The following is a 26,276-nucleotide window of genomic DNA, read 5'->3' as shown; positions in this document are numbered from 1 at the left end:
TATTGATGAGAATTCTTCACATAATTATTTTTTTGTTGAAACGAATATGATGCCGTCAATGTAGACTTGAACTAATAAAGTATGATTTTTAATTTTCTTTATAAGCAAAGTTTTGTCAACTTTACCTTTTTCAAAACCTTTTTCGCATAAAAAGTTGCTAAGACGTTCATACCATGCTCTTGGTGCTTGCTTAAACTATAAATATCCCTTTTCAACTTGAGTACATGTGAGGGATGAAGGATAGAAAAACACTTAGAAAGGGGGGGGGGGGGGGGTTGAACAAGTGTACTTTAAAAACTCTTAAGATAAAAACAATTGCACAATGATTTTTATCCTGGTTCGTTGTTAACGAAACTACTCAAGTCCACCCCCTTAGAGTGATTTACCTCACCTGAGGATTTAATCCACTAATCAATCTTGATTACAATGGTTTTCCACTTAGATAACCTCTAAGTCTTCTAGAGTATTCTGATCACAACCTGATCACTCTAGGAACACAATGCTTAGATACCCTCCAAGACTTCTAGAGAATCCAATCGCAACTTGATCTCCTCTAGTTCTTTACAAATGAATGTAAACAAATTCTTATAAGAGTTATACAATGCTTCTTAAAAAGCTATAATCACAACTGTGATATTTCTCTTAAGTTTAAGCTTAATCTCACTAAGATATTACAACAGTAATGAAGTGAGGTTGAAGATGAAGTTTGAGAGCTTTTGAATTTTACAGCGTTTCTGTATTTTTACGCAGAGTGTTGTTTCAAGCTTCTCATCAGAACTTCTATTTATAGGCGTTTGAGAAGGTGACCATTGGGAGCATTTAATGCGTTGCGTGATCCATACAGCATTGCATTTAACGTTTCACTCTTTTGTCAACTACCTCGAGCCTTGCTTTTCCTGCTTTTACTGACTTTTCCTTTAATAGCTTCTAACATTCCTATGTCAGTCAGTGTAGCCTCCCATCTTGTACTTGCTTCTAATCTGATATTTGTAGATACAACGTTTGAATTAATCAGAGTCAAACAGCTTGGTGTAGAGCATATTCTTGTCTTCTGACCTTGAAGTGCTTCTAGCGTGATACCATAAGAACTTCAGTGCTTCTGCTTCTGATCTCAAGTTCTTTTGATTCTTCCATAGACCATGTTCTGATTGTGCTTAACCATCTTCTGATGTCTTGCGAGAGCATGTTCTGAAGTTGCATACTGAACCTTCTGAGACAGTGCTTCTTGCGCTGAATTGTGCATACTCTTCATATATTTTCTTAAATGGAAAATGCATAGGATTAGAGTACCACATTGTCTTATAAAAAATTCATATATAATGTTATCATCAAAACTAAGAATATTGATCAGAACAAATCTTGTTCTAACAAGGGATTCTTGAAGTCTTCAAAGCCCGAGGGTTGTTTGACGTTTACTTCTTAATTTATGTATCCATTCAAGAATGTGCTTTTAACGTCCATTTGAAAAGGCTGAAATTTTAATGAGCAAGCATAAGCAAGTAATAGACGAATAACTTCTAACCTTGCAACCGAAGCGAAAGTTCCATCAAACTTGATTCCTTCTTCTTGATTTTATCCTTGAGCCACCAACCTTGCTTTGTTTCGAATAGTTATTCCATTCTCATCAAGCTTATTCTTAAACACCCATTTTGTACCTATGATGTGTTTATCACTTTGTCTAGGAACAAATTCCCAAACTCGATTCCTTTCGAATTGGTTTAGCTCTTCTTGCGTAACAATTATCCATTGGTCATCTCCGAAGGCTTCATCAAATTTAGAAGGTTCAATTTGAGAGATAAATGCCATGTTTAAGCAAGCATCTTGAAGGTTTAGTCGTGTGGTAAGGCCTTGACTAATATCGCCAATGACTTTATCAATTGGATGATCCCTATCAATTCTCCATTCTTCAGGTAAATCATTGATATTTGATTCTTGTTGAATAGTTCTATTTGATTCTCATTGTTGACTTTTGAAGTTTCTCCTTGAGGTTCAGTTTGATTTTCATTGATAATTTTGGAAGTATCTCCGTGAGGCTCTGATTGATTCTTATTATTCATCAAGGAAGTATCTTCTTGAGGAATTACTACTATATCTTCATCATCATCATCATTACAAAAAATATCCTCCTTGGAGGGATTATATTCATCAAAAGATACATGCATAGATTCTTTAATTTTTAAAGTTCTTTTGTTATATATTCTAAAGGCTTTACTAGAAAGAGAATAACCAAGAAAAATACCTTCATCGGATTTTTCATCAAACTTACCAAGATTGTCTTTGTCATTGTTTAAGATAAAACACTTACAACCAAAAATGTGAAAGAAAGAAATATTTAGTTTCCTTCCTTTGAAAAGTTCATATGGAGTCTTCTTTAAGATAGGTCTAATATTAACTCTATTACTTACAAAACATGTCATGCTTACCCCATCCGCCCAAAAGTATTTAGGAAGATTTGTATCGCTAAGCATTGTTCTTGCAAGTTCCACAAGTGATCTATTCTTTCTTTCCACTACTCCATTTTGTTGGGGAGTCCTTGGTGCCGATAAATTATGAGATATTCCATGTTCTTCGCAAAATTCTTCAAACGAAGCATTTTGAAATTCTCCACTATGGTCACTTCTTATGGAGGCAATTTTTAGTGACTTCTCATTTTGAATTTGCTTTGCATATTTCTTGAATTCTTTGAATGCATCATTTTTCTGCACTAAAAATAATGTCCAAGTATATCTAGAGAAATCGTCAACAATAACCAAAGAATGTACATTAAGCATGTGTTTGGTATCACGTTTCCAATGCATAAAATCACAGTGGCAGTTGCTTTTTGCCGTGGAAATGAGAAGCTACTAATTGTAGCTTCTATTAAACGTACGTTTTTTATGTTCCCCACCGTGATTCCAAACAAGTACTAACTCTGAGACTTCTTGTTCTTGATGGACCAAATAAGTCTATATGCAACAATTGTAATGAACTTGTAGTGGACACAACATTCTTAGATATGAAAGTTGATTTTGGTTGCTTCCCTTTTTGACATGCATTGCGAAGTCGATCTTTGACAAACTTTATCTTTGGCAATCCAATGACAAGATCATGTTTCATTAATTTATTCAAATGTTCCATATGAATATGAGCAATTCTTATGTGCCAAAGCCATGAGTCGTTATTGTTTGCCATGAGACGTTTCACCTTCAAAGATAAATCATCAAGATAAATCATAAATATATTATTAATTCTTTTACCTTTAAGGTTAACCTCATGTGTGACTTTGTCTTTTATCAAGCATTCATCTTTAGTGAACTTGATCTTGAATCCTTTGTCACATAATTGGTTATTACTAAGATGATTATGCTTTAGTCCTTCAACATAAAGAACATCTTCAATGGATGTGAAAGGTGGTGCACCAACTTTGCCTATGCCAAGAATCTTTCCTTTATTTTTATCTCCATAAGTAACATAACCCTTGGCCTTAAGCTTTAGATTTGAAAATTTGTTGATGTCTCCCGTCATATGCTTGGAACAACCACTATCGAGATACCATAGATTTGATTTGGTCTTCAAGCATACCTACAAAACAAATTAAGTTTTGTTAGGTACCCAAACTGCTTTGGGTCCTTCATTATTAGTACCTTTGTTTACCCACACATAATGCCCACTTGCCACACTAAAATTTCTAACATAGCAAGCATTAGGTGTATGGACACTTATACCACAATAAAAACATGTAGGAACAAAATTACTTCTATATCTAGGAACATAAGGTTTCTTTTTAGGAAATATTTTCTTAGGGATGGTGCTGAACCACTTTAGGCTTGTTAACTTTCTCTTGGGATGTTTGGTCACTAGACTTAACAAAAATAGTTTTATTAGAACTTGGTTTTGAGAACTTTGAATAACCAAGCCACCTTTTATCATTAGAATATATTTGTTGACTAGGGACGCCCTCTAAACCAATTTGTCATTTTTCATATCTTTTAAGAACTCTCTTTAATTGGACAATTTGAAAAGAAAGTGATTCACAATTATTACATGTAGATTTTTGTTTTTCTTTATCAATATATTCTTTCTTTTCAACCTCGAAATCTTTTTGCATAGTGTCAATTTTCTCTTCAAGAGATTTGATTTGTTTTTCTTGTGTTGATATGGTTCTATATAACATTTTGCATTCATTTAATATTTTGTTTATGGCAGCTTGGGCAACATTAATATAAATGGAAAATTCATTACTAACCTCATCGTTCTCATCATCAGGATGCTGTGAAGCCATCAATACTAGATTTGTACTTTCGTCACTATCTGAATCAGATGGTGAACTTATCTCATTATCTTCCCATGCAACATAGGCCATTTTATTCTTGAAATCCTTTTTTCCTTTGACACCACCATTCTTGGAGAGTTTAGGGCAATATGGTTTTATATGACCTTGCTTACCACATTCATAACATATAACATCTTGTGTTGAATTGGAAGCCTCTTTTTTCCTGAAATGTTTCTTTCTTTTTACATGAGAGGATTTATCATTTTTACCAAAGAACTTACCAAGTCTTTTAACAAGGAGCATGAAATTTTCATCTTCCACCGGTGGATCATCGTGCATTAAAGAAGATTGATGGCCTTTTTGTCAGCAAAAACTCGTCCATGCTAAGTGCACCTTGAAGAAGATTGATGGCCTTTTTGTCAGCAAAAACTCGTCCATGCAAAGTGCACCTTGAAGAAGATTGATGGCCTTTTTGTCAGCAAAAACTCGTCCATGCTAAGTGCACCTTGAAGAAGATTAATGGCCTTTTTGTCAGCAAGAACCTTCTTTTTGTCGTTATCGTCCCATGAAGCCTTAGGTTTATTTGATCCAACACCATTGACAACAGTTACAGGAACAAAAGGGCCTTCTAGGACTGCCTCTCATACTTCTTCTCCTTGTGCTTCTAAATGAGCCTTCATCGGAATTTTCCAAAAATAAAAGTATTGTCCACAGAACAATGGAGGTTTGTTGTTGCTACCACTGTCTCTAAAATCCAAATTTTGATTTGCGGAAGCCATATGGATCTTTTAGGAACAGGTTACTTATGACCTACTCTGATGCCAATTGTAAGTATGAAGTGTGCCTAAGAGGGGGTGAATTAGGACCAATGGAATTTCTAGTTTGGTTAAGTGTGGATAAAGTAGTAAAATGCTTAAAGATAAAAGACACAACAATATATATTGGTTCCCCGCACAATCCGAGAGGATTCCAGTCCCCTCACGATATATATGTTGGAAAAGGTGTTTCGAAATCTGAAAATAATAGGTTTTTATAGTTTCATAATTCCTCTTCAAAAGGGTATAAAACATGAGTGAATGCAATGGTTGAAAATAAAAAGGTGTTGAGATTTCAAAAAATAGAATTCAGAGTTTTTGCCAATGTTTAATGTGGAAAAGGTTACAACATTGCTGCTACCCGGTTACACAAAGTAACGTTGCATATTTTTTGAAATTTTGCACGCTGTAACCGGTTACAGCAACACTAGTAGCCAAAAGTACCTTTTAAAAAGACTATATTTTGCAACCTTTTGAAATCTTTTTGAAACCAAAGCAATTTATGATATGAACAAATATATTTGAACACGTGTATGTATATTTTGAGAGTTAAATGCTATACCTTTAATAATTTGATCCATCAAAGGAATTTCTTCAAGACTTAGAAGATATTTTGAAACTTGATGTGCTTAGAATATTTGAGTCATTCCACTTTTTGAAATAATAGTTCGTCTTCATCAAAACAAATGTGGAAGCTTGACTTCACACGTGAACATAATCTTTAAAAGCTCAAAGTATATATACTCAAACTTTTAAGAAGACATTTTGGGAACAAGGTTAGGTTATGGTTCAACCAAACCTGTATACATTTTTACTTTTTTAATTTATGCAATTTTTTATATTATTTCTGCTGCTTTTTCACTAATCAAAATTATTATTATGATCTAAATCGAGAAAAGTATAAAGTTAATAATGAATTTTAATCTTATAAATATAAATATATATATATATATATATATATATATATATATATATATATATATATACCGTTATGGGCATATCATATTGATCCCGACCGATAAACAGGAAGGAACCACACCCTCTTCAGAGAATTTCAACACATGAGAATTATCATCACGATGATTACAAAATAACTCAACTATAAGTACAATCAACGACTCTTTGTAATTCACTTATAATAAATAGAGAATTCATTATTTTCCCCTCTCTATATATATGAACAGCGTCGAATTGAGGTGATAAATTATTTAATTTAATTTCACTTCATTCTTCATCCTCGCATACTTATTTGAGCGTTGAGGTAACTAAATTTCTTTCACAAATTTTTATATTCATTTTCTAATGAAGTGTAACATTTTTAGTAATTTTCATATTTATTTTGTTATTTTAATTTAGTAATTTTTTTACTAAAAACTATTTTATGACCATTTTTTTTTGTTTGAAATCCACCAAAACTTATAATGAGTTTCTATCAACCTTGATGAACAAGATTGTTATCACCACACGATGTCATACCCCAAAATTTGCCCGGTCAATTCATGTCTTTTAATTCATCAAGGGTCAAAATTAAGAGCCATGGGGTTTGACATTCCTATTGTCAAACCCGCCCTCTTATAAAATATCCTGAGAATGAAACGGGGTGCGATTAACAGGTGTTTCAAGGGCTTCATCATTTGTTAATATTATTTTCCTTTTACTAACATTTGCATTTTTTTTGGATTATTATTAGTAATTTTGATTACTTCTAACTATTAGTATTTAATATTATTAATTTTATTATTAATATTAATATTAATATTAGGTGATATAATTATTAATATTGTCTAAGGTTATTATTATAGAATTTGTATATATTAACTATTGCTATTATTAATTTTATTATTAGTTAGTATTAATTTTTATTAGGATTATTAACTATTATTAGAATTAGTTTTAGGATTATTAGGTTTAGTTTTAGTAGGCCCATTAGGTATAAACAAAACCTAATTTAGGAGCAATATAAAAAGAGGGACCAATTCACCAATGGGGGATTCACACGACTGACAATTCCTAAACCTATTCTCTTCCCAAGGAGGCCAATTCACACTGTACATAATCCCAACGCAGCAGCAACGCAGGCAACCACCACCACTCCCAGTCGGAATATCTTGTGCCACCATTCGAGTCAGCCATAACATTCAGGTTCTTACACTATTTGATTATTCTTTATTCATGAAATTTGTTTGATTGTTTTGATTGTGTGGGTAAACAAAATAAATAGAACAGAGATAACTCATAAGAGTAAATAATGGATTTTGGTTTTCTGATCTATTGCTCTCACAGATATCAAAAGGGAGAGATACATTTTGTTCTTATCCTTGTTTATCATCATGCCATTACATATATAATTATTATTATTATATTATTTAGTAATGAGTTTTGCTGCAACGTGGAAGAAGTTGGTTTTGCACCTAAATGTCTATCATACTCACTTGGTGTTGTTTAGAATTTTTCTCTTTTTTTTCCTTTCAATTTGTCTCTTAGCTTTTCTTTTCAAGAACAAGAATTTGTAAAATAGTGATGTTAGTAAATAATACACTTATTTTAATTAAAACACAAAAAACAATACAAGATAAATAAAATACAAAAAATAGATTCTAAGTCTTTGAATTAAATCATTAGCTAGTAAATATTTCTAATTCTCCGATTAAAATCTAGTTTATACGACTCATAGATAATTATCGATTTGGATGTAGGTTCAAAATATTCAAAAATAACAAAAACAACAATTTTAATAGAATACACCCCTTTTAAAATAAAACAGATAAATTAATATATTAATATTAATTCTTGATTAATTTATCAATTTTCTCTTCGATCCGTCTATATCTAATAGTCGCATTGGTGAGAAATAAAATAATAAAATACAGTTATTTTGCTAAATGGTTTTAACCAAAGCTATTGGTTACGATGATTAGCATTTTCCCCTCTATAAAAATGCGTTATTATTTGTAATCAAATCTATTGATTATGAGGTGTAACGATCAAATTAAATTATTTAAAATACATTCATTTGCTATTCGTGATAATCGAATCTATCGATTATAGTGGTTAGCAATCCTCCCTCTAATCCGTCGACCATGGTGATCAAATCTATTGATCATTGCAACTAACAGTAACATATTCAAAATCAGGGTTGTACGCCCAAAACAACTAAAACACACTAAACCACGACACTACGGATTTTTATCCTAGGCAATTCAAAATGCCTTTCAAATCAAATTCAAAACTACGATAGGCCATTCAAAAAGTCTTCAAACCTCCATAATCAATTCTAAGGCATACAATCCTGTGCCCCGAACTACGTAGACTCTGATCCTCCATAAGGAGGTACGTAGGCACTTGGCAACAAGGCGAGTCCCCCTCCCAAAAATCTCAATTTTCCCCTTGTTCAATTCTTTAGCTATTAAACCTCAACATTTTAGCCATAAACCTTTACCTTAGATTCAAATCCAATAGGAAAGGGTTGAGGGTGCCTAACACCTTCCCTCGACCTGAATATAGTATATTACCCTGATCTCTATACTGCGTAGGGTTTCCTATTCGCCCTTCAGAATAGGTGGCGACTCTAAAAATCTTTAATTTTTAGGGCAGGTTGCTACAGCTGGCGACTCTGCTGGGGAAAACTTAATGGTGAATACTATGCTCCTATAGGTTTTAGGTTTTGGCAGGGTTTAGGTTTGACAACTTTTTAGGGTTCGGCTAATTCGCTTTTTTTTTAGGGTTTGTAATTATTTTTTATTTTTAAAAAAAATTTGTTTATTTGTTTTTTATCTAAAAAAAAATATTTAATTGTTTATAATGAGTTTATATTTAATTGTTTATGTTAATATATTTATATTTAATTGCCTAATTGTTATATTTTTATATACACTGCTGGCATATTATGTAATGTTAAAACCCTAAGTGTGGGAGTTAACTTTGAGATCAATAGGGGACATGAATCGCCTACGAGTCTCATTGATATCTCCACTCGGAGTGGGTTGAGTATTCGGAAATGTCCAAAACGAGGCTTGACTTTGTTGAGGGCGGGACTGGATACTTGGCTGATCTCTCCGAGAACCTACCCCCAAAATTCGAACCTCATGGATAAAATGAGTTGTTCTAAAATCCGAAGAGACAAAAAGTCTCGGAGGCTACGAACGACCCCATGAGACCTTCTAGAACCCCCCTATAAAAAGGTTGGCTCCCATGAGCCGCTACGTCGAACCTATGAACTTATGTGATTATGTGCTATATGTATATATATGTGTTGATCATTTTTTTTCTACTATTTCTTTTTCCATTCATCATACATCAGGGGCATTCTTGCATCATATTTTATTAAAAAAAAGAAAGAAAAAAGGATATCATACATATCAAGCATGGCATTACACATCATTTTCATGACATTAAGAGAAGATTCCTCTTCTATCTCCAGAACAAGGGACCATTGGGAAGGATAACCTAACATCCCTACCATATTATCCAACAAGATTTCAGCAGAAGAGATCAATGGATCAGCAAAAGCAACAGGGTGGCCAACGCACCTGGAGGTCCAAGCCAAAACGATCATTCACCCTGTTGTACATGACACTGTCTCAAGCTTTGCAACATCTTCTCAGTCAGAACTTGATAACTCTGCTGCCTCCATACTCAGCTCCAGCTAACCCCGCTCCCGGGTACAAGCATCAAGCTAGGTGCGCTTATCATTCAGATAGTCCTGGTCATGATACAGAGGAATGTTGGTCGTTGAAGCACAAGATACAAGATTTAATTGAAGAAGGGCTCATTGAGTTCGAATATCCTAGCAAGTCTAAAGCCATAAGTGGCTAGAAGGAGGATTTCTTAGATCATTAGTTTTGTTTTCATTCGCAATTTCTTTCCGTTTAATTAAACATTAGTCTTACGACATATGCTATGTACTTTACAACAATCATTAATGCATTGCTTACGTTTGTCTTGATTCATTCCTAGTGTTCTCACTATATTTAAAACTGTGTTTTTACTTGGTTTTCTCCTTTGTGATATTCAACTCTTGATTAAAGTCGTACACCTTTTGAGGGAGAATGACGAAAACGATACCACAATTTCATACACTACGCTTTCGAACAGACCGTGTTGACGATGTACAGGCATTTGTTCAATTCCTAAATAATGGAGATATAAGGATGTTAATCCCTCGTCAACCCCTTTGAGTCTAAAGAAGTAGGATTTTTCCTTCATATAAAATAAAACCCTTAATATATAACCTGGGGTAGGGTAGTTGCTCAGTTAACTTAATTATTCCAAACTGTTCCTTTGAACATAACCACCGATGGTTCACCGTCATGATTAAGCCTGGCAGTTAATATCCGCAAAAAAAAAAAAGAGAAAGCAATGCAAAAGCCTGCTGAGTCAAAACCTATTAAGGAGACTTAGGCAACAGTGGGGCATCCCGATGACTGCAGTTTTAAAACAAACAGTTCAGGAAAAAGTTAGGGATAACAAAGTCGAAAAAAGGTTACTATGTACCTTCGACAAAAGGAAAAATTACAAAAAAGGAGAATGACTGCCTTTGCAGATAAACCTTTGGTTTTTGAACCATCATAAATGCCAATGTCACAATTCCCAAATTCTTTTGGAGACTAAACGCATAGCTAACTGAGCATAGGACTGGAGAACATCACGAAGATGGGGATGGGTACAAATAAACTTTGAGCCTCTATATTTTGTTTCTTTAAACCGTGAACCAGGCCACATTACAACCCTTAAAAGTCCTAACTGAAGCACGGTTAGTTCGAAAGCATATCGTTACCAAAGGTATCCTGACTCCTTAAGGTCTACTATAACTCTTGAGTTGATATCACTTTCTTACAAAAAAAAAACTTCGTCTTATTCAAAAAAATGTTTTTAAACTTTCAAGACAAACATATGCATTCGCATCTTATGAATTTCATTACAAAGTACACTTGTCTATGTGGATTCAGATGTTTAAACATCAGGGAGAAGTTGCATGGGGCATGGCTAATGGTTAAAAATCCTACTGACTGACGAAGTAGCTTTAAAAACTCGTCAAAAGAAGAAACATCTCTTATGCATGACTGGGATGGCTAATGTGTACACATGGCATAACTCGTCATTATACTATTTACATGGGGCAAATCTAATCAAGATCCATAGAATCTCTCAAAGACGCTGAATAGCCCATGGGGCAAGCCCATTACCTGGGGGCACGTTGTAAAGGTCACTCGGTATCAGATAATGTTAATACCACTCTCACATCCTTTATAGGATATTTCTCAATCTGTCCATATAGTCTTCTTTAAGACATGTTCAAATACTTTTCACCCTTTCTAGGAGCCTTTTTCAGACAGTCTTTTAAAGACCCACCTTCTTATCCTTTCCATTTTCAAACCCTTTCAGACAGTCTTCTCTAAGACATATTCATTTCCAAGAACCTTTTCTAGGTAGTCTTCTGTAAGACATCTCTTAACCTTTTTTCAGTTAGTCTTTTAAGATATATTCAAACTTCTCTTCCGCTTTCAAGAACCTCATCAAACTTTGTTTAAAGTACAGAGTCTTCTATAAGACAGTCTCATATCCTTTCCAAGTTAATATTCTTCAAGATGTCTTTTCCTAAGTTTTGTTTAAAGCATCACAAAAAACAGTCTTTATCCTCTATAGGAATATTTTTGACCCTCTGCACAACATATCCCTTTGAGCTTTGTTTAAAGCGTAATCTTGTTTAAGACAATTTCACATTCTTCCCAAGGACCTCTTCAGGTAGTCTTATAGAAGACATCATCTCATTCTGAGTACTCAGCAAATCACTGTCCGTCAGGACGCGACCGAAATGCATGACTCACTCTGAAAAGCATCCGCTTCACATTCAAATCAATACTTACAATCAAGGATCCTATGAACTAGGGGCATATCTTTCAAGAATTCAAACATAGGGGCAATGCATATCAGGCAAGACATGGTGAAACTCGAGTTCTCTCTAAAGGTCCTTCATTCAGATTAAGGGGCATGCCTCAAAATTTCTGATATTCGGGAAGTCACACTAGTATCACACAAAGAGCACTATTGCATAACTGATCTTCCCACGCCTGTACTATTTACATCCCGCAGTGTGGGATAGGCATACATGCATAATTCTCATTTATTTTGAGAATCTCATTACATGACACATGCATCATGACATTGCATAAAACTAACGCTGCCTTTTCAGGTCACTTCATAATCAAAAGGATGTTATCATCCGATTACAGTGCAAACACGATCGTATCAACGATTCAATCTTAACAAATACAAGTCTAATACCTCATTCCAAGTCTTTCTTCAAAGACAATCCAGAAGCAACCAAATAATTTCTTACCTCTCCAGGTAGTCTTGTCCTAAACAATTATCCTAACCTTTCCAAACAGTCTTGTGTAAGACATATCCTGACCTTTTAGGCAGTTTTGTTTAAAACATTCCACGACCTTTATAGGAACCTTTCTAGGTAGTTTTGTTTAAAATGCTTCGTATCCTTTATAGGAACCTTTCTAGGTAGTTTTGTTTAAAACACATCGTTTCCTTTATAGGAATCTTTCTAGATAGTTTTGTTTAAAACACATTGTACCCTTTATAGGAACCTTTCTAGGTAGTTTTGTTTAAAACGTATCGTACCCTTTATAGGAATCTTTCTAGGTAGTTTTGTTTAAAACGTATCGTACCCTTTATAGGAACCTTTCTAGGTAGTTTTGTTTAAAACATACCGCATCCTTTATAGGAACCTGTCTAGGTAGTTTTGTTTAAAACATATCGCATCCTTTATAGGAACCTTTCTAGGTAGTTTTGTTTAAAACATGTCGCGTCCTTTATAGGAACCTGTCTAGGTAGTTTTGTTTAAAAATATCGCGTCCTTTGTAGGAACCTGTCTAGGTAGTTTTGTTTAAAACATATTGTGCCCTCTATAGGAATCTTTCTAGGTAGTTTTGTTTAAAAAACATATCGTTCCCTTTATAGGAATCTTTCTAGATAGTTTTGAGTAAAACGTATCAAAAAAAAAAATTCTAGGTTAGTCTTGTGTAAGACGTATCCTAATCTCTCTAGATAGTCCTGTTAAGACGTTCATATCCTTTATAGGAACCTGTGTAGGTAGTCTTATCTAAGACATATCACGCCTTTCTAGGTAGCCTTCTTAAAATATTTATCCAATCTTTTCTAAGACATACCTTATTCTTTTAAAAGAACTCCTCAGTTAGTCTTCTCTAAGACATTCTTCCTAAGCATTGTTCAAAGTCTAAGCTTCTTCGCATCCACCTTCGATACACCCTATCCAAGGACCTCTTCAGGTAGTCTTATGTAAGACATTACTTCTATCTTCTCAGATACAATCAAATGATCAAGGTATGAAAAGCATATGCTTTAGACAAGTACCCTGCCAGGCAAATAGATGGCATCTATAAGCCCATCTCCCACAGAACTCTTTCCCTACGCAAGCAAATTTCAGGGCATTTTAGTGTTCAATCATCTTCTACCTCTAGATCACGATAGGCAGACGTGCCTATCTGACTCTTCAGGTTTAAGAAGATTGAACAGGGGCAGTTGTCATAACCCAAAATTTGTCCGGTCAATTCATGTCTTTTAATTCATCAAGGGTCAAAATTAAGAGCCATGAGGTTTGACATTCCTATTGTCAAACCCTCCCTCTTATTAAATATCCTGAGAATGAAACAGGGTGCGATTAACAGGTGTTTCAAGGGCTTCATCATTTGTTAATATTATTTTCCTTTTACTAAGATTTACATTTTTTTTGGATTATTATTAGTAATTTTGATTACTTCTAACTATTAGTATTTAATATTATTAATTTTATTATTAATATTAATATTAATATTAGGTGATATAATTATTAATATTGTCTAAGGTTATTATTATAAAATTTGAATATATTAACTATTGCTATTATTAATTTTATTATTAGTTAGTATTAATTTTTATTAGGATTATTAACTATTATTAGAATTAGTTTTAGGATTATTAGGTTTAGTTTTAGTAGGCCCATTAGGTATAAACAAAACCTAATTTAGGAGCAATATAAAAAGAGGGACCAATTCACCAATGGGGGATTCACACGACTGACAATTCCTAAACCTATTCTCTTCCCAAGGAGGCCAATTCACACTGTACATAATCCCAACGCAGCAGCAATGCAGGCAACCACCACCACTCCCAGTCGGAATATCTTGTGCCACCATTCGAGTCAGCCATAACATTCAGGTTCTTACACTATTTGATTATTCTTTATTCATGAAATTTGTTTGATTGTTTTGATTGTGTGGGTAAACAAAATAAATAGAACAGAGATAACTCATAAGAGTAAATAATGGATTTTGGTTTTCTGATCTATTGCTCTCACAGATATCAAAAGGGAGAGATACATTTTGTTCTTATCCTTGTTTATCATCATGCCATTACATATATAATTATTATTATTATATTATTTAGTAATGAGTTTTGCTGCAACGTGGAAGAAGTTGGTTTTGCACCTAAATGTCTATCATACTCACTTGGTGTTGTTTAGAATTTTTCTCTTTTTTTTCCTTTCAATTTGTCTCTTAGCTTTTCTTTTCAAGAACAAGAATTTGTAAAATAGTGATGTTAGTAAATAATACACTTATTTTAATTAAAACACAAAAAACAATACAAGATAAATAAAATACAAAAAATATATTCTAAGTCTTTGAATTAAATCATTAGCTAGTAAATATTTCTAATTCTCCGATTAAAATCTAGTTTATACGACTCATAGATAATTCTCGATTTGGATGTAGGTTCAAAATATTCAAAAATAACAAAAACAACAATTTTAATAGAATACACCCCTTTTAAAATAAAACAGATAAATTAATATATTAATATTAATTCTTGATTAATTTATCAATTTTCTCTTCGATCCGTCAATATTTAATAGTCGCATTGGTGAGAAATAAAATAATAAAATACTATTATTTTGCTAAATGGTTTTAACCAAAGCTATTGGTTAAGATGATTAGCATTTTCCCCTCTATAAAAATGCGTTATTATTTGTAATCAAATCTATTGATTATGAGGTGTAACGATCAAATTAAGTTATTTAAAATACATTCATTTGCTATTCGTGATAATCGAATCTATCGATTATAGTGGTTAGCAATCCTCCCTCTAATCCGTCGACCATGGTGATCAAATCTATTGATCATTGCAACTAACGGTAACATATTCAAAATCAGGGTTGTACGCCCAAAACAACTAAAACACACTAAACCACGACACTACGGATTTTTATCCTAGGCAATTCAAAATGCCTTTCAAATCAAATTCAAAACTACGATAGGCCATTCAAAAAGTCTTCAATCCTCCATAATCAATTCTAAGGCGTACAATCCTATGCCCCGAACTACGTAGACTCTGATCCTCCATAAGGAGGTACGTAGGCACTTGGCAACAAGGCGAGTCCCCCTCCCAAAAATCTCAATTTTCCCCCTGTTCAATTCTTTAGCTATTAAACCTCAACATTTTAGCCATAAACCTTTACCTTAGATTCAAAGCCAATAGGAAAGGGTTGAGGGTGCCTAACACCTTCCCTCGACCTAAATATAGTATATTACCCTGATCTCTATACTGCGTAGAGTTTCCTATTCGCCCTTCAGAATAGGTGGCGACTCTAAAAATCTTTAATTTTTAGGGCAGGTTGCTACACACGATAACAATGAAAAGAGAAAAAAATTTAAAGAAGAAAAGAGATTAGGGTTTTTGTAGAGTAACTCTCTACCCACAAGCTGTGGAAAACTTTGTTATTCACTTGCAACTGCAAATTTTGTGAATACAACCTTTTGACTTGATTACAAAATAATGAGGGTTACACCCTATTTATAGATTTAGGTTAGCTTGTTTTCTAAGCCAAAGCCTAAAACTATAATAGCTTAAAATATCTATTTTGGAAAATCTAATCTATTTTAAATCTAAATTAAATCTATCTAGATCTAAAACAAATCTGTGTGTAACAAACTGTTTCCACACTTCTAAATTAAATCAATTATTTTCGACACAAAGAATTATAATTTAACACACCACCCAATTCATTGCGTCTAAGCTATCTATGTTCACCATATCTCTTAGTCTTCTGAACACTTCGACTTGCACTCCCTTTGTCATAATGTCTGCAATCTGATTCTTAGTTCTGTAGTTTTCCAAGTTCATCTTCCCATCTGCTACCTGCTGTCGAAGATAATGGAACCTCATTTTGATGTTCTTGCTTTGACCATGTGCTATCGGGTTCTTCGTCAGATTGATAACTAACATGTTGTCGATCTTCATGGTAGTTGCTCCATGATCTTTACCTGTTATCTCTTCGACCAAGTTCACCGTCCATGTTGCTTGACATGCACAAAAAGAAGAAGATATGTACTCTGCTTCTCATGATGATAATGCAACTACTGGTTCCTTTCCCGAACTCCAGGCAACTGGTACACCACCTAGAATAATCACATAACCTGCTGTGGATTTTTTATCCTCAGCATCACTACACCAACTCGAATTAGTGTACCTAACTAACTTGCATTATTTTCCTTTATTATATGCAGGAAATAAATTCCATAGTTAAGCGTTCCTTTTTTATACCACAATATCCTCTTTGCCGCTTCTAGGTATGATACTTTTGGTTTCTACTTTAATCTACTTACCATACTTACACTGTATGCTAAGTCAAACCATGAATGACAAAGTTATCTTAGTGACCCAATAAGTCTTCTATATTGCGTTGGGTCGACATCATCTTCATTTGGGTTCTTCAACAGTTGCAGCCTTGTTTAAGAAGGTGTCAAAGTCGAATTCAATTCTTCCGTATCTAATCTCATGAGAATTTCACTTACATATCTTCTTTCATGCATCATCAAACCTCTACTACTCTTTTAGAATTCGATACCAAGGAAATATGAAATGTCGCCCAGATATGACATTTCAAATTCCTTGCTGAGATCACCTTTGAAGTCTTCAATCTCTTTCTATACACCTTTCTCTCTTTGCCATGTTTCACAAACCCAACTGGTTGTGCAACATAGACTTCTTCGCCTAAGAGTCCATTTAGGAATGCACATTTCACGTCCATCTGACATATGTGTCGACTGTTTATTTCTTCTAGATGTAGTGGTGATATTTGTGAGACTAAAGCCATTGAATTGACTTAACTTATATATTTTAAACAGAGTCACCACAGCGCTCTATTGTTTCCAAAGGAAATGGGAGAAAGAGCGAATAAAATCCAAAAAAAAAAATTAAAATCAAAACTAATAAAATAAACAGAGATTTAGGTACCGGGGGTTTCTTATGCAAGGGGAAGGTTTTACGCACCCGTCACATTCTATGGTACTCCATTGGAACCTCTTTGAAAATATTGTTATTATTCTTACTGTTATTTTGAAAAAATATTGTGTTTTTGTTTAAATAGTGTAGGAGGATAAGAAAAGAAAGTTTTAAAAGTGAGCCCGATAAGACATCGCATCTTAGGCCTACATACCCCTTTAACAATAGGGAAGTTAGAGCTTTTGTAGTTCCTCTTAAAAGGAAAATAAAAGGAGTCAAGGTGGCCAAAATATTATTGGGTGTTGAGCTTTAACAATACTTAACAAGTTATTTTTTAAATGGGTCAAGCTTTAACAATACAAGGTCCAATGGTCTAAGAGTAGTTTCACCAAGAATAATTATCCTCTTAATACCAAGGTTTTAAAAAAAGGGGTTGGTTGAGCTTCAATAATACAAAACCAATGGTTCATTTTAAAAATGTTGATCTATAACAATACAAAACCATTTTCAAAACAAGCGCAAAACTTTAGCAATACTAAGCACAAAGATAAAAGAGATTGAAAAAGAGATTGAGTGCCTTGACAATTTTAGTCAATACCATTCCCATTCCTTTGGATTTTCAACAACAACTCAAGCAATCAATACCTAATGTGTGTGTGATAACATGTGTCACAAAAGACAAACAAGGGAGTATAACAAAGAGATTAATCTAAACTCAAATGATAATGAATGAAAGGATGTTTATACCTTGGAATCATTTCATGTGAATGAATATGATATGATGATGGATAGATATATCATGCATGTGGTTAGTCAACAATGTATATATACAATGATGATATAATGAATAAAAGTACAAGTATACAAGGACAAAATCAATAAGTATATGTACATCAACAAAGACAATGATCAACGCAACAAGTCCTACTAACATGGTGAAGCAAAAGATCAAGGATTTCAAATTAGGGTTTTCAAATTTAGGGTTTTTGAACCACATTTACACTTAATTGATTTTAATTTATTTAAAATACCAAACCCTAAAAGAAAGTTGGTCTATGGGTACATGGTATTATCAAGAAAATATCATCCTAATCCAAATAAAAATAACAAGAATTTATTTGATGAAAATATTAAAAGAGGAATGATTTTTTTTTGTATTTTTAAACATATAAAAGAACTTGTTTTGATTTAATTTTTAAATATTAAAATAATAAATATATTTTGGATTTTTGATCATCAAGTTAAATAAACAACAACAAAAATCAAATCAAAATAATTAATTTTGTTATTTTTAAATATTTTTCAAAGTTTTAATAAAAAAGAATAAACAAGTGGTAAAAACAAGAAAGACGAAGATCGTTAATTATGTATACTCTCGCTTACATGTGCCATTAAAAATAAACATTGAGTCTACTTAGATAAGGTGAACCCTAGTATTTCCACCAACACCCTAATAATTCATCTAAACAATTACTTGCACCTTTTATGTGTTACAATAAATCTATAACGACTTGGAATTTATCATCTCCATTCTACAATTTTGTAGTATTGAATTGAATATCAAACCAACAATGTGGTCATAAACTTAAAATTTAAACAAAGAATAAATAGCATGATGATACAAAATATTAAAATCTTATAACAATATAAGTTATCATCAATGTTTTAAAAATCAAACCTATCAATATTTTAAAAATCGGACATATCATCAAACCGGACCGGTGAAAATACTAACTTATCATACCATCCTCGCCATATGAAATCATTTTCCACTAGAATTAAACTGGATATCCACTAAGATAACATTCATATATTATCATTCAAAAATAACGTTATTCTAGAACATTCAAATCATTCAACACTTTGTGTGTACATACACCAAGTCACCAGGTTACAATAATGGGTTAAATATATAAACCCCACTGTAATGTTAGCGAGTTTCCATTTTAAACCCTGGTGATATTTTTTTTCAATCGCCCCTTTAAGTTTTGTAGATTCCCTCACTAAACCCCCCTATTGGCCAGATGTCATGGAATCTTTTGCCACACTTTCCACCAAAGCATTATTAATACAAACGTGTATTTATTTTTTATTCAATATTTGATTATTGAGTATATTACAATTTGGTTCTCTCAAATACCCCCTTATCACATTTAGGGTTTTCATCAATGAGAGAACAATGGCGAAGAAGAGCAAGAAAAATCATAGTCAGAGCAATGTTCAGGAAGAAGCTCACGCGAAATCTCAGGAAGAAGCTCACACAAAATCTCAGGAATCGGAACATTTCAATGTGACGTTTCACCATGGTGGGGAGTTCGTGAGGGTGGCTGACGAATAAATCATCTACAGAGGAGGTGTTGATACAACCATTACAGGTATGCACGTAGCTAGCTAAGGATTGGATAATATTCTAAAATTAGTTACTAGGTTGGGGTATAACGAGTGTAGTTTTAGGGTTTGGGCAAAGGTATTAGAAATCTAAAAAGGGTTTATCTTGATTAGAAAGGACGATGATGCAGTAGATTTTTCCTTGTATTTTAGCTCACTAAACATCACAGGAGATTTGTATGTGGAACACAATAAGGGTATGGAATTTGATCGTAGTGATAGGGAACCAAGTCATACAATAGAATAAAGCTAGACGATTATTTTGGCAAGTTTGCCATTTGTCAAAAAAATAGAGCGCTTACTATATTTATATTTCCTATTTATAGAAATATTTCTATTATTTTTAATATTATAATTAATTAATATTTTAATTGTTATTTTCAAATTGTTTAAATTTATTATATTTAATGTTGTGCCAATTCACATTCAATTTTGCTTCTCATTACATGGGGAAACGTTTTACGCTGCAAAAATACACGAAACGGTTCACCTTCAAAATCTTTTTCCAATTCACATCCATTTTTTTTCTCAATGCAAACCCATCAATTCTCATCCTCTCTCCTTTTAATATCCGACATTAGGTAAACACAACCCATCCCTCTCTCTCCATTTCACATTAGGTCGAACTTTTCCTCCATTTCCTCCATCACCGTCTTCCTCGCTCCTCTTTCTCTCATCTCCCACAAAGATGTCTATCTCAGTCACTACATCACTGTAAGATTTTATCTCCCTTTCAAATATACCGTTTCTACTATGCAAATTTAGGAATGAGATTTTTAAAGAATATCTGTGACTGCAAATCATTTGTTAGTTTGGTGTTTTGAACGGTCAAGTTCTTTATCTATAAGTGTGTTATTGGATGTTTCTTTGTTCATTTTTTAGGTAATTTCAAGTATATACTGAACCCATCAATTTGATTGAATTTTCTATGATACTTTGATTAGGTTGGAAATTTATGTGCTTCAATAGAAGAACGGACAGTTGGTAGAACCGAACTCACCTCACTCATGGATGTGGAGATGAGATATGGTACAGATTTTGATCTACTGAGCTTTGTTTTTCCTTAATTTTTTCACTAAATAGTATTTTCAGGTTCTTTGCTTTACTGATTTTTTTTATCTTAATTGTTACAATTTGGAGTTTCTACAAAATCACAATGTCACATTTGAGTATACTGAATTGTATTGACTGGTTTTTATTGGTTTATAAATTTTTTTCATTGCAAAATCTGTAAAATATAGTCCATTATTTGACAACAAAACTTGAGCGGAATTTTAAGTTTTCATATAATGGAACTTGAAGGTTTGGATCTTAGTGTATGGAGATTGTTGATTGTGAAGGTTTAACCGGAACCCCATTTTTATGGTGATGCAGTTTGGCGACAATCAAAGGAAAGTTCGACTGGATCAATATCATCACTATCTGCTGGATTGGGACCAAGCGAATAAGTGAGCGGATGCATTAAAACTTCTTTGACATTGGTTTTGGCTCTCATCACTTATTTGCTTATCATGGTTTCACTTTATGCATAAGAGCAGAAGGTGAGAATAGACACTAATTGGCAAGAGAAAAAAGCTTTCATGTTATTTGTTCAGGTTGCACATGTTAGAAATTTTAGGAATATCAAATTAGGTGTTACTATCGATATAGAACAAAAAGTGATGAATATATTGCTTCTTCTCGATTTGATTGTTTTCAAATATGTATATTTGCTTGTCTGTTTGAAATTAAAGCAAACCGATTTGAAAGAGATTTGTTTTTGGTTACAATTACAATTACAATTTTATTCAAATGGTTAGCTTTGTTGGTCTGTTTTTACATAAGCGTTTTATATATGCTATTTCTATAACAAAAGATAAATAAAGTCGAGTAATTTTTATATAAGCTACAAGTTATTTTTAGAAGTATTGCTTCTTCTTAGTCATTAATTTCGAAATTAAAGTAAGAAGATTTGCAATTTATTTGTGCATGGTTATCGTTTTTGTTAATGTTTGAGTATTTGGATTGAGTAATTGCATCTTTAACAAAAAGAAGTTCATTCTTAATTTCTATAGTACAGTAAATCCATGTTAGTATGTCAAATAGAAATGTCATTCTATTTAGTGAGCAGCGACATACCAACTTATTATCTAAAAAATTTCATTCTTATTATGAATTATGAGTGATTTTGGAAAGTAAATAATTACTACTTTATTTTTTTTTTCAATAAGCAATTGATATAAGAACGCACTAGGGGTGCAACCCTTACAACAAGAAAACTACAAGGAATTAAAAACAATCCATCGGGGATTCGTACCAATCGTAAAAGCTAGAAAGATACCCCGGGTTACTACTTTGTGTGAATCTAGATAACGGAAAATGCTATGTCCGAGAGTGCAGAAGAATGTTTTTTTAAATGGTATGGACTCATTTCTATCAAAACCTTTTTGTGCATGAAGATGACGGCAAATGCTTTGTGAGAGGATGCAGAAGAATGTTTTGCTAATGTATCAAAACCTGTGAGTCTAGAAAAATTGAAAGAGTGTATTGAACGATATTCTAAGGTGATAATAACTTTGTAGTTTTTTCTTTTGTACAAAAGTGTAGTATGAGTTAAGGAAATTTTATAATATATGAATCATATTTTCATCCTTTGCAAGGTTCATTCCCATTATATATATCGGTGAACTGTCACAAATGCCTGATAAAAGTAACATTGAATGAATATAAATCTTATGATCTAGATAGATTATTGCATAGTGAATGAATGAGTTAATATCACAATTGTTCATAGAAATAACTTATGGACAATGTGTACCTGAAGAGGCCTTAGCTCATAAGTCATCATCGTGAAGACTAATGTTTCATTTCTATTTCCACTGTTCTTGAATGTGTGACAATCCAAGTCTCTTTAAACAAACTAGTAAAGGACCCGTGCATTCGCACGGGTCACGTAAAGTCGATGAATATTAAATAAATATTATATAGTTATAATTAAAAAATTATATATTAATTTATACGAATTAACAGAAAAAAATTTAATGTTGATTGTCAAACAAATATTAAGTTAATTTATTAAGTTGTAGTAGTTGTCAGGATATATATAGATTTGTTAATTTCTATTAAATCAAATATATGGTAGAAAAATAGGATTTTCCTGTCGAGCATGCCTGTAATTTTTATAACTGTTTATAATTTTAATTTTACAATTTCTATTAACAAATATTATAAAATAAAATATATTATATACCAAAAAAACATATTGGTTTAATAATTTGATTAGATTTAATAAATTAAATAATATTATGTTTGTTAAATTTGTGCAGTAATTTAGAAGTTATTTGCTATAGTAATTCAGAAGTTATTAAACATATGATCTCTAATGTCTGTTCAATTTAAGTAAATATTTTGTCGGCCCGTCAGAAAAATAGGTTCGGCCCATCGAGCATGACTATAATTTTTAAATTCTTCTGTATTGTAAATTTATGGATTATGTTGATATTATAGGATTTTATCATCTAATATAAAATAAATTTAAACATAGTTAAGTTGTATAAATAACAATGGTTGAAAAAATAAAAGAATTTTTTTTGAAAAATTGAATGTGATAAGTAAATTATAAAAAATAAAATAAAATCGAATTTGGTAAGTAAATTAATTAATTTTTACGTGAGAAAATTTTAATCTCAATTTTAAACTGAAATCTCATCCTTCCGTTTTTACGTGAGAAAAATCTAATCCCAATTTTAAATTTTTATGTCCCTAATTGTAATTTAATTTCCTAATAATTTATAACTATTAATTACTTATAATTAAAAAAATATTCTTCATGTCCTATTAAAAAAATGTTACATTCAAATCTTTTATTTTCATGAACTTAAAGAGAAGAGAGATACTGAATTGTGTGTTTCTATTTAATTATTTATTTATTTTGGGAACGAAGAGATCGTGTTATATAGTAATTTAGAAGTCATTAAACATATGATCTCTAATATCTAATCAATGTAAGTAAATAACTTGTCGGCCCGTCAAAAAATATGTACGAATTATTACGTTAAATATCTTCCATTTATCTTAACAAAAAATATTTGGATCATAAAAAAAATTCATAATTTTTTTTCCGAACAATTACCATAAATATTTTTGTAGAAAATGTATAAAATAGACCTCTTATTTAGTATATAATAAAATAAATTGAATGGAAAGAATATATTGATTAATGAAATAAATAAGATACGACACAAAAAGATTGCATTCTACTTAATAGAATATAAATGATTTCATTCTACAAAAATATCACTAATTTATTAAGTAAAAATGGATGTGAATTGGAAGAAATTAAGCCCATGTCTTGAATTTGATATTCATACCTCCTATGGTTTTAGGTTGTTTATTTATAAATAAGTTGGATTTAATAAAGTTATGCAAAAGTTTTAACTTTATGCTTTCAAATAAAAGAAAAATAAATGTATTATTGGAAACCTGGATTTTTTTTATTAAGTGTTGAATAAAAAATCTTTTGAGTTAACATGATCAGGATTTGGAATTTGGAATATATGCTGATTATTTAATGGTTATTAGCATTGAGATGTTTTGGAAACATGTAGATAAAAGTAAACAGTATGAGCATATGAGCCTACTCAATAGGTCTGCATCATAATAATAGTAGTTGGAAGTTAAAAAATAATAATTAATGATATGCTCCCAAAACGCTTTTTTCCAAGTATTGAAAAGTGGACATTTCTTATTCTTCCTTGACTTAAGCATCCGAGTAAAAAAAACTAATTTATTTAGGGTTTTGTTTTCTCTCTCTCTTTGAAACCCCTCTCTTAATAATGACATGTGCGTTCGTACGGGTCGTGCAAAATCGATATAAATATTAAATATGTGTTATGTAGTTATTGTTAAAATATATATATATATATATATATATATATATATATATATATATATATATATATATATATATATATATATATATATATATATAAGATATATAAATTAAATAGTCTCGACTATAAAAAATTTGTGTATTCATAAAAAAATTGTGTATTCACTAATCATAATTGTTTCATGTTTTTCTATAAAAACAAATATATTTTCAAGTCAATTTTATTTTTTTCGTAAAAAATATTTGTTATTTGTATAAAATTGAATTAAAAAATTAAATATTTGTTATTTGATTTTATTATTTTATTCTTTTTAATTATTATTTTAAAAAATATATTTATCTCATTTAAATTTTCATGCAAACGCACATGGTATTGCTCAACTAACCTCCATGTTTTTAAATACCTAAAAAATAAACAATTAGTATTAATAATAAGTAAATGTTAATAACAATTAGTATTCCATTAATTTTATAACTTCTCGTTACATGAAAAAACCATTTAACGTAGATTAGGTTTTCAAATATTTATTTTTAATTAATTCTTAATAAATACTAATTATTAATTATTTAATGACTTCTATATATAAAAGAATCTCATTATCAAAATTTAAACATTATTAATTGTACACCGTTTGATTAATTATACACCAATTATAAACATTATTATAATAATGAGTGTATAATATAAATGTTACAAAAATACTTTTACAATCCTCTCATAAATTACAAATATTAATATACTTGGTACAAATTAAAATTTTAATATAAATGTTATTATACTAAATTTAAAATTTTAATATCATTTAAATAGGGTAACAATTAAAATGAGAAAATAAATAATTTCCAGTGTTAGTAATTATTGTTAGGGATATGAAATACGGGGTCTAATTTGATTTAATTTAGATTAATGAAGCGATAATTAGAGATGGGAAAGATAATATTCATATATTTTTTATCAAAACAAAATAAAAAATATTTATTATTAGTCACATACTGAAGTAACATATAATCAATTTTAAATTAATAGTTGATTATAATACATGAAATTAGTAAATCTATATATAATTAGTAAACGTACATCTAAAATAGATATTTTTGTAAAAATTAATGATTTAAAATACTGTTACTTGGGTGATTCTCTTCTTCTTCTACATTACTACTTTATTCACATTGAAAAAAAATATTAACTACCTTTTGGAATGAAAAGGTATGGGAAAAGTAAAAAGACCATAGCAATTTTTTTTGAAAAACTAAACAAATTCCAATCGATCTAATACATACTCTCAGTAGAATAAAATATATATTTTATGATTTAGTGAATTGAATATATAGTAGGTAATGATTTGTATCATTAAACTTATAAAAGTAATGCTTTCAAGTGGTAGCTAAGAAAACAAAATAACAACAACTCAGTATATTAGAAACTGGGAAAAAGAGAAGAAATCAAAAAGATAAAAAAGATAAAGGGAAGGATCATTTTCTGATTGCAGCCGTTGGATCTTCGCACCGCCCTTAACCTGCCACCGGAAATCACAGGAAATCACGCCGGCTAACGCAGAATCGTCTTCACCGTCGAAAATCTAAACATGCAGTTTCCACCCTCAACCATTAAATTTGTTGTCGTCTACGACTTCCACCGAAAACTTTCACGTTGTCGGTA

The 26,276-nt window shown here is 31.6% G+C and overlaps 1 long non-coding RNA gene across 1 annotated transcript; it reads left to right on the top strand.

Moving 5' to 3' along the window:
* The first annotated feature begins 13,994 nt into the window (after window positions 1-13,994).
* LOC131620832 (uncharacterized) lies at window positions 13,995-21,358 on the top strand. Its single transcript, XR_009289305.1, has 4 exons — window positions 13,995-14,295; window positions 19,516-19,733; window positions 20,691-20,775; window positions 21,121-21,358. It is a non-coding gene; the product is annotated as an uncharacterized LOC131620832 (long non-coding RNA).
* Window positions 21,359-26,276: the final 4,918 nt, after the last annotated feature.

The sequence above is a fragment of the Vicia villosa genome, linkage group LG1, assembly GCF_029867415.1.
Source record: "Vicia villosa cultivar HV-30 ecotype Madison, WI linkage group LG1, Vvil1.0, whole genome shotgun sequence".
Classification (NCBI taxonomy): Eukaryota; Viridiplantae; Streptophyta; class Magnoliopsida; order Fabales; family Fabaceae; genus Vicia; species Vicia villosa.
This window is presented reverse-complemented; position numbering and strand designations above follow the sequence as displayed.